General features: G+C 38.6%; 1 protein-coding gene across 2 annotated transcripts in view; it reads left to right on the top strand.

The window, feature by feature from the left end:
- Nucleotides 1-20,250, top strand: part of CALCR (calcitonin receptor) — a 155,225-nt gene that overhangs the window by 39,382 nt on the left and 95,593 nt on the right. Inside the window, exon 1 of one of the 2 annotated variants that reach the window (XM_083867199.1) lies at nucleotides 10,011-10,059. The exons of the other annotated variant lie outside the window; for it this stretch is intronic. The gene's annotated coding sequence lies outside the window, so the exon portion shown is untranslated. Of the gene's footprint in view, nucleotides 1-10,010; nucleotides 10,060-20,250 lie in introns of those variants that run through there. 2 annotated transcript variants of the gene reach the window in all.

The raw sequence follows: 20,250 nt of genomic DNA, 5'->3' as shown, positions 1-20,250 counted from the left end.
ATGATATCTGTCAGATTTGCATTGAGAAAGCCTTGTTTTTTCTTTTTTCCCAGATACTTATTGTTAGGTGACTCAAATTTTCTACATAAATACATATGCTAATTTTAAGAAGTTTTTTACTTGCCAAAATATGCCAGAATTACTAAGAAAATGCTCTTCAGTTCTCTCAAACCACCCTTGACGTATTTAAGTTTGATAAATTGTGTTAGTGGTTTAAAATTCATGTTTTGTGGTATGGGAATACAACTAATTTTCTTCAGGAAAATGAGAAAATTAAGTCTTCTCTTCTGAGACTTCAGTAGTTATAACATGGGTGTTATGATATTCACCCTTTAATAATGCATATAATTTACTTCAACATAACTGTGATGTCTGAGAGATCCAAACTGACAATTCAGAACTCATCAACTTAATTAGCACCTCTAGTCATCTTTGTGACAATGAATAGTTCAGATGAGTCTTGGAACCATAAGGTAATTCTAATTCAAAGTGCATGACCCAAAATAAACCAGAAGAATGCTGAATTTTTCAGGAAAGCTCGAAAAATTATGTTGTAAAACTTTTGCTTTAAAGGAACCAGGAGTCATAGAACCACAGAATGAGAGCTGAGTTGGAGACATATTTAAACTTGAAGTCATATCAGCTAGGAGATCAAACCAAGTTTCTTGTGGCTTTCTTCACTTGAGTCTTGAAAATCTGCAAGGATGAAGGCTGTAAAACCTCTCTAGAAAACCTGTTCCAGTGAACGACCATCCTTAGAGTGAAAAAGGGTTTTTTATATCCTGTCAGGAATTTCATTTCAATTTATATTCATTGTCTCTTGTCCTCCTACAGTCTTGGTGGCTCTCTGCTGAACTCACTTCATTTTATTAACACTGCATTTTTTTGTGGAGAACCTTAAACTGTATGCAATGTTCCAGATGTGATCTAACAAGTGCCAAGTAGAGAGTGATAATCAGATCCCTGAATCTTCTGTCAGTGTTTAGTATAGCCCAGGATACTGTTGTCCATCTTGGCTGCCAGAACCTGCTGCTGGTTCATGCTGGCACATCTTGCTGTCTGTCAAGATTTCCAGGTGCAGAACTTTGCAGAGATTATCATAAAATTTCATAATGTTCCTGTGTCAACCTGTTCCTCCAGCCTGTCTCTGTCCCTCTGCGAGACAGACCTGCCCTTAAGTCTGTTCTTCCCAATTTGGTATCATCTGCAAGTTTGATGAAACTGTACTCAACCTCCCCCAGGTCACTGAGCAATGTGCTGGACAGGACAAGTTCTGGCACAGAGCCATGCAACAGTGCACTTGTTGCAGCCTTCTAGCAGTGTGTGAGCCATTGCCTGCCAACCTCTAAGCCTGACTGTTCAAGCAGGTTTTTGCCCATCCAGCTGTCCTCTCATCCAGGCTATAAAGTTCTAGTGTGGTTATTAGAGACAGCATGGAAAGGCTTGCTTATGAAAAGTTGCACTTAAAAATAATGTTGTAGGATGAGCAGTCAGCCTTCCTAGGGCTAAGTTCAGTCAGCACACCGAATGTGAGGATGTGCAGGCAGGAATTGCTCCTAGTAGGCATATAGAGCTGGGATGCTTTCTTTAGGTATAGATTCCAGTTCACTCTTTTTTCTCCTCTGTCATTCAAGAATTGATTGTAACTAATACCCTTTAAAATGTTAGAATTCCTCAAACTTTCTGTATCATTACTGCATTGCAAAGGGTCCAGGTTTTTGCCAGCTTCTCCTTACTAAGGTTTGTGGTTGTGGTATTGCAATATGTGTGTCATATCACCCATTTGGGGTTGGTGATAACAGTAAAGGGGCACTCCAGTTCTGATGCTGAGGCTGGATTCCCATGCAGAGAACACAAGAATCAAAAGTGAATCTTCATGCCTACAACTTGGGGAGCAATAAAAGCAAGTCATTGTTTTTATTCTGTGCATATTTTCTGGTTTACTCTTTCGGCCAGTCCATATAAATTAGGATTGTATAGAAGGTAGAAATGTAGGAACTAGTGGGATTCTAGAATAGCCAAGTAGGTGACCTCACTACTAAGCACTGTGCACAGTGGCATATTCCTGTAGGAAGAACACAGAGTATGCCAGTCCAAAACTGTCTACAGGCTAAGAAAATGGGTATTTAGATTCCCTATTAAAAAAAAGGGGGAGATTGAATGTATTTTTTCCTGTTTCTCTTTCCCATAAAACTGCGTATTTATTCCTTCACTGCCTACTGAAACTTGCTTTGGGCCTGAATTGCAATGTCATCTGCACCGTAACAGTCTCAAAGATAGCGTTACTCGATGTTGGTCAAAATCATGCCAGAACACATTCAAGCAGATAAGAGGAAGGATGGTTGCAAACTTGTTGCTTGCATCGCACCCTGATATTATTTTAATTGAAAGTATAGATTTAGTTGTAGTGGATTCTGACAGAGGAGTTGAAAATTTTTGAGGCTTAACCGTGAGATAGTAGATATGTGGGAACTTGTAAAGCACATATGAAGTTTAGGTACTTCTTGAGAAGGCAATTTTGTATGTGCCCCCCTCAAAAGCATTTAAATTCCAACTGGATCCTATTTGGTTATCTAAATCCTTTTCTGACACTTTCCTTACTGCCTGGTTCTTTTTCCCTAGTATGAGTAGTAGTAGAGATAGGGAAAGGGTGCTTGTTAACAACATCAGATTTAAAATCAGAGGAAGTTTTCCAACTCATCTGGATGAGCTTTTGATAAAGACTTTGATCATAGTTTATTTTTCTCACTGCTCCAGTCTTTTGTGGTAGTGGATCTTTATGAACCTGAGCATGGGAAAGCATTTACAGGTCTCTGCAAATAACAGATATATTTCTAAATTGTCAGTTGTCATTGACGAAACAGAAGATGACAAGACCTTTTATACAACAACCCTTACTGGATAAAGGAAAATTAGATAAAGAAAACATTTAAGACAACTGCTACAGAATAAAATCCTCAGCCAAAAAGGACTCTGGAAACCACAAAATCTGACAAATGTTCACTTATCAAGCATTGCATTAGGCTGCCCAGAATGGAATCTCCACCCCTGGAAGCATTCATTTGGCATGTGGATGTGGCACTTAGTGGTACGCTTTAATGGTGAACACAGCAGTGGTGGGTTAATGGTTGGACTCAGTCTTAGATGTCTTTTCCAGCCTTAATGATTCCATTATTCTATCTTTGTAAATGTGTCATGTTTTTTTACTGTATGGTTGGGGGGTTTTTTACAACTATGTGTCTTTCCATCAGAGTTATAGGTTAAAGAGACACATAACATACTCAAAGAATATGATGCCTAGTGGCTAAAATGCGGTTATGTGAAGATTGATGGAAGATGTGAAGTGCTAAATCATAAGATGAAACAAAAATTGGTTTGTGTTTTCTATGCTTCCAAAATTACAAAATTCATTACAAAATTCCATAAAATGTTGCCAGTAAAAATAATGCTCACCAAAGATTAGGACAGCAGGACAACAGATTGTCTTTCATCCTTCCTAAATTTTGTTAGATTAAATAGTTGCTAATAATTGTTACAGATTGGTTTTGTGGACACAACTGGCAATTTAATGTTTCTGAAATTACTGATTTTAATAAGTTTTATAAGTTTTAATACTGATTTTAATAAGTTTTTAATAAGCCCCTCAGCTTTTTAAGAAATGACAAGCACATTATGCCTAGAAGCACAATAATTTTCTTTTTTAAAAAAAATCTTTAATTGACCCTTTCTATGATCTTTTGGTACTAGACATTCCTTAATGCCTGATCAGTGAAAATTTTTAACATTACAAAAATATCTTCCCATATATGCTAGCCTGTGGCAAGTATTCTATAATTCACCTGGTTTACTTTAGCTTAGATATTGTGCATAACCTCTGGGCTTCTAAAGCATCCACACAAATGAAGAACTGTCTGCCACCTCTGGAGACAGAAAATTATTTCCCATTTATTTTATGACTGTGTAAGGCATCATGCCTTAATCCTCATCAGTCCCATCTGAGTCGTTTGCTCGATCACTCACCTTCAGAGTTGTAGGTATTTCACCATGAGAACAGGATTCAAATGCTTTCAATCCTTAGGAACTGGCACAAAATCACTGAGTATCATGCCATACTCGTGTCATTGGCAATTTTAAAAAGATGCAGATACTTTAAAGAGGCAGTCCTGTAAATGAGGAGTAAAGCAGCCATGTGTGTATGTACTAGTTTATCCTAAGTATAACAGAGTTAGTTAATTGCATTCTGCTTTGTGATTTTGAGAGATAGAAACTTGATATTCTGAGAGACATAATGTTGTTTATAAGCTACTATTGCTGCTAAGGGAAACTCTTGCAATCTGTTGTATCTATCCAACATTTATCAAAGGATGATGAAGACAAAAAAGATTATGTCATCACTGTCCATTCAGCCATCACAAAGATGCTCTGCTACAGTTGTCATCACAACAGGGAGCAGAAAGAAAATGTCACCACCACTGAAACATAACTGTCTGATCCTGAAAGGGATTCCTCCTTCCAACATGTGAGATGGAGCTGGCCATGATGTCAATCAGGAAAACCAGAATCCTGTCAGTTGTCTGAGCTCCCTCTCCCAATGCTTTTATGGAAACCTCCATAACCATAGTCATACATCTACTTCCTTTTACTGTTTACCTTTCTCGTAGTAAACTTTTAGAGATGATACTTTGAACTTCTGGTTCTGTTTCTCTATGGAGTTGTCAACATTATTCCAATACATTATTGTAATGGTATCTCTTTTCACTGTCAGTCCCTTTGTATAACAGAGAACAATTCAGTAATTTTGTAAGATATTTTCTAATGAAGTTGCTTGTTATTCTAGTGCTTTTGTCTCATATCAGTTTTGAGATTTGCTTTCCATTAAAGTCTCCTAAATTTTAAGGTGACTGGTGTCTCATCCCCTTGTGTACTGAGAAGTCACAACCCAAAGGCACAACATAAAGTCACCACCTAAAGATATTTCATGTAATATCTGAACTGCTTACCAAAGAGCTAAGAAGATTTAGTGTATGAAACTGAATGTAAAACTACAATGAAAAGGGAAGTTATGAACCACATTAAATGTCCAGGAAATGCAGGAAAAGAGTTAGCCATTCCCTTGTCTGAATCAGAAATGTTGATAGGGGAGGGCTGTTGTGGTGCCCATTAGCTTCACTCCCATTGTCCAGGTGTAATTCTGCATCTAGTGGCCTCTCCTACCATGTCTTAGTGAAGAGACACAAATGGCCATTTGTTCTTTAGGAAGACGGCTCAATTGGTATTACAAACAAAAGGCCAAAACCAAATTACTTTCAGCTCTCAGCCACAAAGGTGACCATTGAAATGGATTATATGAGGTGTTTCTCTGAAATGCAGCTACAGGGCAAGACCGTGGTTAAACAGAAGACAGAATAAAAAAACAGCATTTTTAAAATAAAACCAGTAGATACTGGATAAGGCAACAGGTTTACATTCATTGGCATTCTAAGTGGGGCTGTGGCAACATTTTTGCTGTGGCTTTTTCTTGTCAGGTTTTACCCAAAATTACCTGTAATGTAAAATTACTTGGTAAATGTGAAACCTGAAAAGAGGGGCTGTGTTCCCTTCCTGCCTGTCATTAAAATCCATTACCCCACAGAAGTTAGTGTAAGACCTAAATGGCTGAAGTAGCCACCTTTTATGAAGAAGCAGAAGTGGTAACAAGTCTGCAGTTTGGAGAGGAGAAAGTCATGGGGATGTACTCCAGGTTTACAAAATCATGTGGGTGGTTAATGAGAAAAATGCTTGTCAAAGTCTTATTCACCAAGTCCCACTAGACTGGATATAGGGAGCTGTAGCTTAAAACAGATAAAAGCAACTGGTGAATCAGTGGAAGTTCTCTGTTGCCTCAGGAGTCTGTGAAGAGCAGAGTATTGGCAGGTTTTCCAAAAGGGGTGGGACAAATTAACAGACAGCGAGCTGATAGACACTGTTGGAAATTAGACAGGGATGAGGAGATCCATTTGAAAACTGCCTTACTCCAGTAACTATGGAGTAGTTCCATAACTTCCAGTTACAGGCTGGAAAGGAGGAAGAAATATGGTAGAGCTGAACTAAACGGATTATCATTGTGACCCCAGAGGCCATTTCCTGTGGTTTAATATTTGCTTCCAGGGTTTTGCCTAGGTTGTGAAGATTCCTCTTGCCTGACATCTGTGAGTGATGAATTTCCCTAACCAGTCAGAAATATCTCTTACACAGCCTGTCACTGACTTACTTCTCAGACACAGTCATCATCTCTTCTGTCATGAGCAAATACCTCTCTCTTCCTATTGCTGCAGAATAGTAAAAGATTTTCTATAAAGACACCAGGGTACCTATTTGAGTGCTTTCTAAATGTGCAGGTGGACTGCTTTTTCTGATATGCAACCAGATCTTCCCTCTGGAATGCAATGCAGATTGTCTCTTTTCCTGTCATCCCTGGACAACAGAAATCTAACCTCTTTCCCATTTTTTAAAATGCTGCTGAATCTTTCCTATATTTAGACATCTTTTTCTACATCTCTTGAGACAACTTTCTCACACAGAATTTATATTACTCTCTGCTAGACACTCATTTGTCCCCAACTTTATTAAAAAGCTGATTTCAAAAGTGTTCAAAAGGAGACATTATACTCTCTAGACAACTTCACATAGGGGTGAGGAGAAAGTTTGAATTTTGAAAAGTGAGATCATATCAGGCTGTGGAGAGAGCCCCACAACACTGATATGCCTCAATTTTCTGACAGGAAACATTTTGTACCAAGTCCTAAATCTTATTTTTCAACTGGATCTGCATCCATCTTATAGTGCTGTCATCTAGACCATGTTTCCCAGCTTTTTTTTTGTGAGAAAGTTCTGGGGACTGTGTTAGGAAAATCATGTTCAAGTCACACCAACAGTAGTCTAAGCTGTTAGATAACCCAGGATGAAATTAATCTGACTCACTACAATTTCTTCTTGACATACAAAGATTGTTTCTTATCAGTGTATTCTTTGCTAGGTAGTCATAAATTGTTTGTCTTTTATCACAGTTCAGTATCATTTTGTATATTGAAGTTAGGCTGAGTTGTGTAATTTCTCCAGTATCATCTCATTTCCCTTCTTTATGACTGGGTCATCCATCATATTCATGGGCATCAGCCATGCCCCTGTACCCTCCGGAAGCTCAGCCTCCTCAGGCTCACAGTCTCTTTTCTTTCACTTGTGGGGCTCTGCTAGCCTGCACTGTGCTAAGCATTGCTTGACAGTCACATATCTCAGGCACTATCAGTTAGTCAGCCTCTTTTTCTACTTTTAAATAACCCTGGTGTATCTCACTAATGCACCAACCACTTGTTGCTAGGGAAAACCCTTAATTCTCTTTCCTGGACCACCTGGCATCATTGGGAATAGCCCCTGGTGAATAATCACTTTGTTGTTCCCCTAAAAACTCACTTGTTCTATGATTTTTATTGACCTCTGCAGTGGTCAGTCTGTTTAGACCGTTGGCTGGAGATCTTTCTTTTACTCCATTCTCCCTCTGTATTGACCCATTTCTCTTGTCATATAGCTAAGTTTCCTTGCTTGGATACATTTTCATTTGCATGTTTTCTTATTTTGCTGAACACAAGGGGTTACTGATCTGTGACAAGGTCTCCTGGATATTGTCATAGTACATATAATGGTTAATGACAGAGTAGGATTTAAGGAATCAGTCTACAACATAAAACCAAAATAAAGTTGTGGTAACTCTCTTAATATTCTAGTTCTCATAGTTTTATAGTAAAAGAAAAAACAAAATACAAATAAAATGCAAATTCAAAACAGAATCGCCTCAGTGTGTGTTAAAAATACACTGCTAACCATAACACATCTCTCTTTCTTGAAAAAAAATAATTTTTGAATTCTTTCAGAATTCTTCTAGATTCCAATACCTAGTTGCTCCGAATAAAACAGACTATCCTTCTAACATAGGACTCCAGGTCTATATGTCATTTAAGTGAGCTATGACATGACATTTCAAAGCTTCTATATAATTTAAGAAAATCAGCTCCTGACAGTATCTCACTGAAATACACAAATTTAGTAATATTCCTCGGAAGAAAATGTTTCTTACTGTTTGTCCTTCTTATGGCATTTATGTTTAATCTTGTTTCCTATCTATACTTTTGCTTTCACAAATTATTGTGACAACCATTAAAGTAAGCATTCCTTTTAAAATCTATCAATCACTGTTGGCATTTTTTCTATGTTTTATGGCACTTTGCAGTTCTAGAAACACAATCTTTCCACCCTTTGCTAAATTTCAAAGATGGCACAAAATACTGTGCTTCACTGTTAACAAGTAAAATAGTTTTCTACTTTTTTTAAAAGAGCACAATTTCATCTCCCAGAAGGAGAGAAAATAAATGATGGTTCTGTATCTTTTCAAGTGTTGAAAAAATCAGAATACAATATTGGTAACGCTTGTTTCTAATACAGCTCTGTCTCCTCTAACAGTCATTCAGACATGGAACAAATTTACAATTATTTACTATTGCAGTGTATTCTAAATTCACTTATTTTGAGTAAAAAGCACAGCAAACAGAATTGAAACGGTGGTAGCTTGAAAAATTAATTTTCTGCAGTGGAACAGTGTTTTCAGTCTTCAGTATCACTTCTCTGCTTTTCAATGCCAATGTTAGAAGATAAAGCTGCCCATTTATTCCTCAAGATTATTTTTTTATTTCCTAAAAAGTTATTTTAAATTTTTAAAGCTTATAATAATACTGTTCTGGTTTGGTTTAAAAAATGTTATTACTTGTGATCTAGGAAACAGTTACATGAAATGTCTTTGTACATGTGTCCTAAATATTTATCATTAAGCACTTTTCTGTTAAGAAAATTTTACATCATTGCAATCAAAATATTAATGGAAATGTATTCTCTTGATGGATTTAATTGAGACTTTTCAAGCATGCCCAAGGTTTCAATCACTCTCATTCTTTAAATTTGTGGTTGTATGTGGACAATGGCAGATTTGGATTGGCCAGTCCAGATTTCTTGATTATCCTTTGTGAAAAATGACCTCTCTTTATGGAAATTGAGAAGAACATTATTTGTGTAATAAAAAAAAAAAATAAAAAAAAATACTGAGATGGGAAGATCCTTGAACATTTGAATTTATTACCTATCTCAGAGATTTGCATTTCAAAAGCAAATATATTCCAGAAGTTTTTGCTTTGTTTATTTGGGTTTGATCTGAGAAATATATTCCTTTTTTCCTAGTAATAGAGAAGCATAGACTAGTTTTTAAATTCCTACGTATAAAGCAATTGCAAATAGAATGCAAATTTGCTGCAGAATAAAAGTGATATTGTTTACAAATTCTTTGAATGCACTGTCATGGCAGTACAAAAAAGGCTTCTTTCAGTTTCCACAACAAATAAATGAGGAAAAATGTGGAGTGCCTCTGACTCACTAATATGAGGAATTTTTCAAAATTAGTTAAGACAGTTCCTTGCTGGTTTTAGGACAGTAATTTAGTCAGGATTTCCATTTTCAATCCAATGTGTGTTTCTGAGTTCTACATGCATGACTGATATTAGTCAGCTCCCTACATTTGTAGTCCAAAGACTGAATAACTCCAAATCAGAAATAAACCTTGGTCTAAGTTTTATTTCTTTGCATGGAAAGGCTCTGGGATTCTAACTCCTGCTTCCTTGAGAGTGCCTGCAAAAGAGAACAGTTCTCATTCCCAGTTAATGCTCCATGGAAGGTGTCAGGAATGGCTGCAGTGAGTCACTCACCAATGTCACTACCAGGAGCAGCAGTGAAAATTACCATTGCTGGTTCAGCCCGTGCTCCTGTTGTGCCATGCCTGTTGGCTCCACTGCCTCACTGCAGGTGAAATGCTAGTCTGGCCTGATTCTTCTTTTATGTTGTCTTTCCAGCAGAGGTGTTGAAACACAGCATTTCAGAACGTTCCATGGCACGTACTGAAACAGCAGCCACATCTCTGAAGGATGGGGCTTTTAGTGAGATGGAAATGTAAAAAGAGTTTCTGCTGCTGCAAGCCAGACAGAGGTAATGGAAACTGAGTTGTGCCTGTGTCTCCTTGAGGAACCATTCTTTTCAATCTTTCTTCTGAAGCAGACTATCGGTAGTGATGGAACTGTTAGGAATTGAGAGCTACATTCCCAGGCCAGCTGAAAAGGGCACCAGACACAAGATTCAAAAGTAGATCCTCCAGGCTCTTTGTAGTTCCTGTTACAGCAGGGTTATATCTGTTATATCTGGGGGTCCAGTCTGTAGAACATTTCAGCTAGGCAGTGATAGTATCTTTCCCACATCCCCTGAAATGCAGACCAGTCATTTTAAAATAATTCTTTCCTTTAGTTAGTGTACTAAAATCTGTGTTACCTGGAGATATATGTGATTTTTATCTTAAACTTTGGCACACAAAAAATCAGGGTATGTAAGTCACAGTCCTTAGAAAATAAGACTTAAAACATGTTTGAAGCTGACCTGAGAATGAAAAAGGAACATCAACAGAGCTGACCCATTGTAGTGGAATGATGAAAACTTATTTTCCTGGGTTTTGTGGGTTTTTTGGAGGGACAGTGGCTTATTATCATGATCTCTAAGCAAATGGTGGAGAAAAAATGTGGTTTTTTTATTAAAAAGGCCAAAATCTTACATTCCCTTTTTTTTTTCAAGCCCAAACTAAATACTTTTTTAATGAAGTTTCAGAGAACCAAAACTCATAATTTTTGATTTGTGATTGATGTGAAATTTTAGCAAATTTACTTTCAGCTAAAATTCACTTTCTATTCTCCACCCAAATCCTTTGGTCATTAACTCAATATTCATCACAAGAGAAGTAAATTACAGTGCATTCCACTCACAATAATGAATAAATTCTAAATCAGTGTTCTATTTCAGAAAGTTAAAGGATTCTTAATATTTTGTTTTAGCAGTGTCTTTGACCAGTCACTCAGCAGCATTCCTCTCTTTTCCTAAATGTCACGCTGTTGAACAGCATTCTAGGCTCAGTTTCCCATGCTAAAATGAGAAGTTTAAAATTCTCTTTGATTTTTTCCATTCCTTTCTACTGAAAACAGGAAACATGCTTGGATTGCTTGGGGAGCAATGTCAAGGACTTAGTGCAACCTGTCAATTTCAACATGGTCATGTTCATCCTGAGAAGCAGGAATATTTATAAGAACTGCAACATTTCAATAGGGAGATACCAGTTGATAAAAAAACAGCAAGTGTATGGGGCAGTTTGTTGCTCTCTTTGGCTGTGTGAGCAATGACACCCTCCCCACTGCTGGAGGTAGGAGGTATTTTTGCCACAGCTGACCCCTTCCCTGGTGGGCATTCCTCCCTTCCCACCTGGAATGTAGGCACCTGTGGAGATGCAAGTCTTGAAAGTAAAGCATGCCAATGAAGAAGAAAGGAGGATGTCATTTGGCTAAAAAGCACTAGTTGAGCTCTCTATTGGGTAATCATTGTGCTCCTCCTAGCTCTCCACATGATAGAAACTACAGATTTTTCCTTGAGAATTCAGTCACTGTTGTGATTTGCAAACGGAAGATAGTAAATCCATTTCGTTTGCCTTTGTCCTCTCCTCCATATGTAATATCAGTAATGTCATTTAGTATCAATATTTGCTTCAGTTTAAGTAAGTTTGAAGTTTTAATGGACTTCATGGCTCTCTTTTCTCTTTAAGTGCTCTCACAGCAACACAGAATCATGCAAATCTGTGCAAGTCCTTTGTCAACAACCATTCAGCCTCCTGAAGTGTGTTAGCCATTTCTAAATTTACATTTATTATAGTGCTAGGGTCAGTAAGGATATAAAATTATTAATCAAATTGGTGTGGGGAATCTAGTTAAAAGGAAGATTTCTTCTTCAGTTGGCTTTAGTACAAAAACGGAAATACTTGTTTGTAGGAATATCCAAGCTAAAGTAACCTGAAATCTGCCAATTTCCTTTCTAATACATATCCCTTCACATATAAATATGTAATTGTAGTTACAAGTCCCTCAGTCAGGTCTATGTGCACATGTTTACCATTTGGTAGTAGAAATAAAAAGAAAGCAATATCAAAACAGAAATAAAAAATATCCTATAGCATGTAGCATTCACTGAACACTATTCCTAATTCGTTGTCTATCTCAGTAATCAGCTCTCCATCATATCCTGAGGAAACATCTAAGGTGAAGTACTGAATAGAAGACTGTTGGTTTCAGTAGTTTGATAAAAAGAATATACCTGAAAATGGGTGAGTTATTAAATAGGAACCCAGATCTTACCTCTCCTTAATAAGAGGATATGAAAAACCTGAATCAAGATTGGTACTTAAATGCTGTGCATAGAGCTTTTTCTGATTCGTTTTGTTTCGTCACATATTGATAATGCAAATATTTCATTTGAGTCTTTAAATGTGGAAGATGAAGGTCAAGTGCTCATCTAATGCCATGGTTCATATTTGAAAGCAAATTAGAGCATTAGTGACTTGGTTATAGCTTCAGTGAAAATTTGCTATGCTTTGAGCATGAAATTCTAACCTTTTATTAATGCTTCTATGATAATTTTTGAAAAAAACTGATTTTATCAGGCATCATTTAGCTATTGTCCATAAATGTGGTATTTTAAACTGTTGATAAGGGCTAAAGAGAGGCATTTTGAGAACTGTTCTCTGCCTGTGCACACCTGCACTCCAGAGCTGCAGCTAGCATTTCCACAGGCTCACTATTGCTTTGTGCACTGTGCTTCCATCTAGCAAATAAGGGTTTGTGGTGACATGAAACTATGAAAGCCAAATGGTTGCCAGTATTCTTCTGAGAAAGTGGTAGAGGATCTGAGAGAGAAATTAAGGATCAATATGAATGTATTTTCTCGAAGGTGCACTTGTTCCCACTTTTAATGCTAGTTACTACTCCTACTTTCAGGTGACTGGATTACTACCTAACACAGAGAAATCCTACCTTGAATTTCAAAGCTCTGACAGGAATCTAGAAGTCTATGAGAGACAGTGCAGAAACCTTGAGTTGCCACTAGTTTAAAAGCTGGTTTAAGTTTAGCTAATATCAACAATGTGCTTGTCTGCTAGTTAAGCAGGTATATATAACTGTAATACTGAAGATGCATGCAGAGAGGAATGATGAAGAGTGACAGCTGTGCAGAATGCTGCTTTATGTGGATGTTAGTATTTCCCATTTCTAAATTAAGCCATCTGTCATCTCCTCTACATATCTATTAATTGGTGCTTAAAAGTCCTCATGTTGCATGTGCAAGGAAAGATATGCAGAGTAAATGTGGAAAGAACCTAAAGTGCACAGCAGATAATGAAGAGTTCCAAAATATATAATAATGGCCCAATTCAAGGTCAATGGTCCTGTTAAAATTTGTCTCCCATTGGTTTCAATTTAGGAAAACATGAAAATGCAGGCCTAAATCTGACTCCCTTAAATTATCTCTGGCTTTGCTGATTGTGATGAGACTTCAATGCACACTCAGATTTGCCTATATATTTTTAACTTCTTCTGAATAAAATTCTCCTGAAAGGAACTATTAGTCACAGTATGTAGAAACTGGCTTTGTGAAACCAGGATCTATAATCCTGATCCATCCTTTCCTATAAATTATGACAATTCATAGAAGACTTAATCTTGGAGTGAGGAATGTTTGCATATGGATTTCTTTGTAGCCAGTGGTGGGTGAATCAACAAGGTAAGAAGAAGACTTAAGCTCACTTTGTGACTGCAAGAGTTGTTTGGCTGCCGGAATATGCAAATAGTTTTAAGTATCTGCTTTTATATTAACCAGTGTTTTGTCAACAAGGGGCTCTATCTGCATTCATGGCTGTTGTCACATTGTGAAGACATGTTCACTTCCCCAAACTACATTTTGATCTGTTTTGAATCAGTTACACAGGGATGGATGCTGGCCTCAAAATGAGGGAGCATGAAACCTGGGGCCTATTATAATTTGCAGGCTTTCGCTGACTTAATTGGATATAGGAAAATTACCATACTGCAAAAAGGCCAAGGTCTAGAACTTCAGGACAGTCTTTCTTTCCACAGCCTTCATATGTGGTATCTGATAGGTAAAGAGAGAAAGTTGCATTCTTGAGGATGAAACATTGCACTATACTTTTGGGCTGAAATGTGTGAGATGTACTGGCTATGGAGAGTTTGAAGGTGTCTTTGGCAGGGAGCATAGCACAAAGGGCTGATGACATGACAACATACACTTATACTGCAAACCCTGTCTTGCCACATGAGCATCCAGAGAAACAAGCAGTTCCAGAGGGTTTCTTCGTTTCAGAGTGCAGAGCACACAGAGTGGCACCAACAGCAGGAAGTGCCAGGGTTGCATGTCTTTAGCCTGTGGCTGCATGTGGGCAGAAAAGTCTTGTTCCAGAGGCTTCCTCCCCTATTCCTATACTCCCAGGCATCTTGCTTGGCAAGGAATAGTCATGGCAGTGGAGCTGGGGTTTCATGGGAGGGCACTTATCTTCTTTCTGCAGAGCAGGGGATGAAGACAAGCTGTTGTCTGGGTTGGCATACCCACCAAACTGTGGTCATCCCAATGTTGTGCAGAGCCTGTGTAGCTCGGGAACTCAGTTTTTGCTCAGTTTGGACAGGCAGTCAAGGGTGAGAGCACTGTCATGGAACCTACAGGGACATGTCTGGTGTGCTCTGGCCTCACAGCTGTCCAAGGGCTCTTGGAGCAGCAAGAGGCTCTGGCCCTCTCTGCATTCAGTGCACACAAAAATTCAACATGAGGTAACAATTTCCCTCTAAGAGCCTGCCCCTTCCATTCTCACTGCTTAGCATGAACCTGCTGTTTTTCACCACTCCAATGCCTGAGGCTGCCCCTTCTCTCCTGGCTGCCACAGAGGAAAGCAGCCCACAGGATGCAGAGTCCCTGGGGCAGAGCAGGCTGCTGGTAGCTGCCCATTGCCCACTCCTGCTGTGGGGGACGAGGAGGAGAAAGTTGCCCTTTTGGAGTCCAACTCCTGTCCTTCATAGCAGCTGGCTCTGGCAAGAGCTCTGGGCCCCACCCTGCCTGAGCAGAGTCTTGGGTAACCTGAGATCTGTTCAGCAATGGCTGCAAGCAACCAGTGGAGGAAGGCTCTGTAGTCCATCAAACACTCAAAGATACACCAGCTTTCTTTTCTCTCTCTCTGATGGACATTTGGGTCAAAGGAGCTGCACTTCCCCTTTTCCTTGCTTCAGCATGTTGTCTCCATGCTGCTGCAGGTATTCAGAAGGATATGGACTGGGAAACCATGCTGTAGCCTCACACCTGAGGATGTGCTACAGAGGGAAGGGAAGAGAAGAGGGGGAGAAAACATAAAAGTTGTGATTGAAAGGCATCCAAATACAGCTGGCAGCAGCCCTCAGTCTGCCTCAGTCCTCAGGAGGGCTTCAAAGGTGGTGGAAATGACAACTTTCTATGAATGCCCTATGGCCTTGTTATTGGGACAGTACTAAATGTTTTCCAGGAGAAAGAAGCCAAGGCTGCCAAGGGAAGATGCAGTAAGCTTTGATGGTGGCTCTAGGCCCACACCAAGCTGTTGTTCATCATCACAGGTCAGTGCAGAAGGACAAGAGAGGACAGGCAGTGACTTTGAGTTCTCCACTGCTTGCTGCAGACCTCAAGGTGCTGTAACTGCTCCTTTATCTAGCCCATGGTGGTCAGGTTGTTTTGATGTCAGCCTTTAGTATGTCCTGTTTTTACTGTTTGGCTACATTACTTCATACAACACTTACACTTGGACTTCTTCCGTAATTCTCTTCTCCTTATGATTTTAATATCTCTACCACTCATGTCTTCCAGTTCATAAGTTACAGGCATGTTCCTTTTCTCTTCCATCCAGCTTCTCTTCTTTAATAAAGTTTTCCTGTTGGCTTCAACAGTTTTGCAATAAACATCTGCAGTTGGAGAGGGATCATCCTTGCTTTCAGAAGTCACGGATTTTTATTTCCAGCTGTGCTAGATCCCATTCTAGGCCTCTGGCCATACCTTTTCCTGTGCAGTGTGGGGCACTGGTTCCTGTAGAACCTATCAATCTCTGGTGCAAACTCATTGGTGCCACGTATTCTGCTCACCTGTCTCAGCAGGGCTTGAGCTTCCTAGTGCTGAGGTCATTCCTCCAGTCTCAGGCTCAGAGACACCCTGGGCTTTCTGTATAGCTGGAGAAGTAGATGGGTGAGTATGCTTTGGGGAGCTGAATCCTGCTCCTAGGACTCCAACTTGACAGAAGTGTCCCTTTTGCTGCTTCCAGTTCTGCAGATGGTACACACTCCATAGCTGATTATACTGTCAGTAATATATGCATAACTGATAGAAAAATGGATTCTGGAGGATGGTGGGTCTTATTATTCTTTGGAATTGTTTATAGTAAATACCTCTCTCATTCCTAGAATTATTGCTGTCATATTTAGTACTAAAATTACAGACTAAGTGGTGTAGCAACGTATTTCTATGACATTCAAAAATAACAGGGTACCAGACTTACAAAACATCAGTCTAAATATACTGAGCTGCAATATGTTCCATCAATTCAGTCTTTAAATGTTCCTATTGCAATGGGACTGAATTGGGCTGTGATGGGAGTAGGAAAAGGATGAATGTTATATCAGTGTATTGTGAAAGACAGTCTTGTAGCAGAGGGGTTGATAGGATCTGTGAAGATGAAGACCTATTTTCCTGCTCTGCTATAGATCACAAGTGCAAACTCAGACAAAGCAATGTAAAATACCATTGACTTTAGTGGCCTAAGCTAGAAGGGCTATTTCTGGAAAAAGGATGTATCATTTTAAAGCATGAACAGCCAGATGCATTGCTTCTACTTCACCTATTCGTACCTATTTTGAGGGCTCTCATCCAGCCGTTTTCCCTTGAAACCTCATCTTAACCTGCTGCTGAGACACTCCTCTTCCTTTTTACAGGGGTGTTTAGGTGCTAGGAAAGAGTCTTAAGAGGCAGGATGTTTTCAAAATAGAGGCCTTAATGCTGAACTCGAAGGCACAGATCAATAGCTCTTGAAAACTCGGGTTGCTGCCATATTTTGTTCCTATTATCCTTCTCCACAGATTCCCACTAAGTGGCCAAGCGTGTCAAAAGAAGGATAACGTACTAATAAAATCTCATTTTAGTTCTTTTACATCATTCCCCTAACTGCTCCAATACTCTTCTAGGGAGTAGGCTAAGTCATATTAACCTGGACTCTTTTTTTGGAAACAAACCTCAAAGAAAATGTTTGCAAGTCTGGCACAAGGAAATGTTTGTAATGCTGTTAGCAATTACATTTTATGAGATTATTCTCTGAAACAGGTGACTCAGACCCGTGTTGGCTGTAGTTTTGGGACAAGACATGAATTCTAATTTCTTGTGAGCTAGTCTGAATTCATGAATGGAAGGAAACTCTTGTCTGGTAGAGTCACAAACACACACACACACACGCACACAGAGAGAGACACAGATGGACTCTCTCAGGAGCTGGTCTTCCAGAGGTCAAAAAGTCCCTTTAACTGTGTCTCTCCGTCTTTCTCTGAGGGTTTGGAGGGAGGTACTCTTTCTGTCAAATATATGTCAGCTAACTAAATTTATTCTGATACTGTATCTGGGTATGAAATCCTCTGTAAAAGCTATGATTTCTTTTTCAAAATGCGATCTGCCACACTTCCATTTTCTGTATACCTTTTGATTACAAATTAAAGGAAGTTCAGGAAAATAATCTAAGCAAATTTGCCAGTTTTGTAGCTTGAAAGGATTCTATGCACACCCAGACAAAAATTGTAACTAAACATTAAATTTCATTCCATCTAGCCTCTCCATCCTTCAAGCCTCCCAAGGCAGTAGAGTAAATACAAAGGCAGCATTTGCCTGTTTCAAGCAGCTGTGAAATGAGTCCACTGTGTATAGTACTAAACCATTCAAATGACCAGAACTGAATATTGTGTGCAAGCATCTGGCAGACTGTGAGCTGTGGTTGTCTTATCATGCTCTTTTCTTCCTTATTTTTTTCCACTTGTGTAACCTGAGTCCTGTGCACTCTCTTGAACAAGGTGCTGTACTAGTTTGCATTGCAGTTATCATGATGGGCCTAATTTTGAGACCCCTATGCCATTAAAGTAGTGAAGATTAATAAGCCAGTAGTGTTCCTGTCCTGCTCCTGTTTCTTTCCTTCCTGAAGAAAAAGCAGTCATGAGCTACATGTCCTTATCATTTGGGCAGATAACAAATTGGAAATTTAATAGAATGACAAGCTATTTCCAGACATAAAGCAATTAATGAAATTTATGTTCTTTCATTATTTTTCCATTCTGTGGGCACATTGGGCTGATAAAATCAGAAAGGTGGAGTCAGTCTTTAGGGATATTTCAATGTTCTCAAGGAATTACTGGCTCACATTCTTATTGTGCGTCTTTCTGAGGGTACAATAAGAGGATTGGGGAAGGAAACTGAACTTTAGAGGCAGCTAAAAATTTGAATGCCTCCTTCCCCTCACTGATTATCTTACCTTGATGGGCAAATCTAACTATCTACGGGGCTAGACCTAGATAGCCCCATAGACCCTGGAAAAGCCCAGGGGCAAGGATGAGGGAAGAAGACAGTCCTGGTCATGGGCTAGAGTGAAAAAGAGTGGAGCAAAGAGCTGTTTGACTGAATAAGAGTTTGTGTAAAATGCCCTTCCCACACAATAGCATACAGATATTTCACTGGTTGCTTTTATCCTGCTGAGCTGTATTTCTGTCAATTAAATAAATTTCTCCATTTTTTCAGAGATGGCTATACAGGTGGAAATGTCAAGCACAAGTCCAATATTTCCCTAATTAGATGATTAGTAGCGAAGACTGTGTGAAATTGGTGGGCGTGTGTTCATGCAGTTTATGCACAAAAAATATGCCATCAGTTTTTCTGGAAATGCTTTGGATTTTTTAATATTTTTTTAACATTTCGTGGCATTGTTAGTAGTCATCCACCTCACATGATTAGTCCAACAATGGACTAATTATTCCCTGCCAAAACAACACAAAAATACTACATTGGCATTCTTAGGAACACTCTGGATATCCATGTGCAAAATCTTGTACTTCTTTGGGCCTTCTTATTTTTCCAGCTTTCCCTTTTTAGATTTTGGTTATGGATATAATTATTAAAATTGGCTCTGAAAAACTAGAAGGAGATTAGCTGCATATTTGAATGGTTTTATTCAATGAAGATCAATTTACTAATTTTTAAATTAATTTTCTTTAGTGCCTCCAACCATTTGGAGAGGATCCATTATTATAAATGATTTAATCAAAGTACTGTATTATGAATGCCATATTTAATTAGCAAAGATATCTGGTAAACTGTTATAGTATTTCATTATGATTATAAATCTACATATAGTTATATTAAAACTAGGAAGTCAGTAATCAGTGTAGTGCTGCAGCAATCTGTGATGTGTATCTGTACTTATAAAAGATGTAATTTGAAGTAATTTATAGTTTCAAGTTCTCAGATGAGATAGATTAGTGAAGAACTGCAGGAGTTTGGACCAACAAAAATTTTGCTGATGATATGTTAAGGATTAAAATGTTGGGGAAAAAAAAGAAATTAAAACGTGCTTCTTTCAAATTAAATTTAAACTTAATTTAATTAAGTTCATCGATAGTAATTAATAATGACCATGTCATGGTGACAAAGATTTAAACTAAGAAGTAGTACTAACCACAGTTCAGAAATTTTTGATACTTTGAAAAGGTGAAATCCACAACTAAAAACCCCACTCCAACTAACTTTTGCAATCTCCACAACTGTTCATGTTCAAAATATAAAGAAAATAGAAAAGTGCTTGTAGATTTGAGGCCTAAAAATGCTCTTAGCTAAATTCTATTTATCCTTTACAGTTTTTGTGGAACTGTTGCTGGGTTCTACTTCATTGACTAGAGATTGGGCCTGGTTCACACAGTCGTCTTCGTGAAAGTACAAAGTGACATTATGATCAACTGCTTGCACATAATCAGAAGGCGAAAGCCAGACTAGGACATCTTTATAGAATTTGTTCTTTTCAAAGGAGAAGCCCCACATATTCCTGGAGAACTGATATGACTGGAGGTTTTACCTTCCAGGCTCCTAGCTGGGGCACAGGTTAGTCTGTGATTTCAAGAACTCAGAAGCAGAGATGGTGCTACACATCACAACTCGGTCCCATGGCAAATGCATGAGTACAAGAGTTTTCTGTTACAGTCTGTTCAGCTAGGAAGT

The sequence above is a fragment of the Zosterops lateralis genome (genome assembly GCF_965231275.1).
Source record: "Zosterops lateralis genome assembly, chromosome: 1".
NCBI lineage: Eukaryota > Metazoa > Chordata > Aves > Passeriformes > Zosteropidae > Zosterops > Zosterops lateralis.
This window is presented reverse-complemented; position numbering and strand designations above follow the sequence as displayed.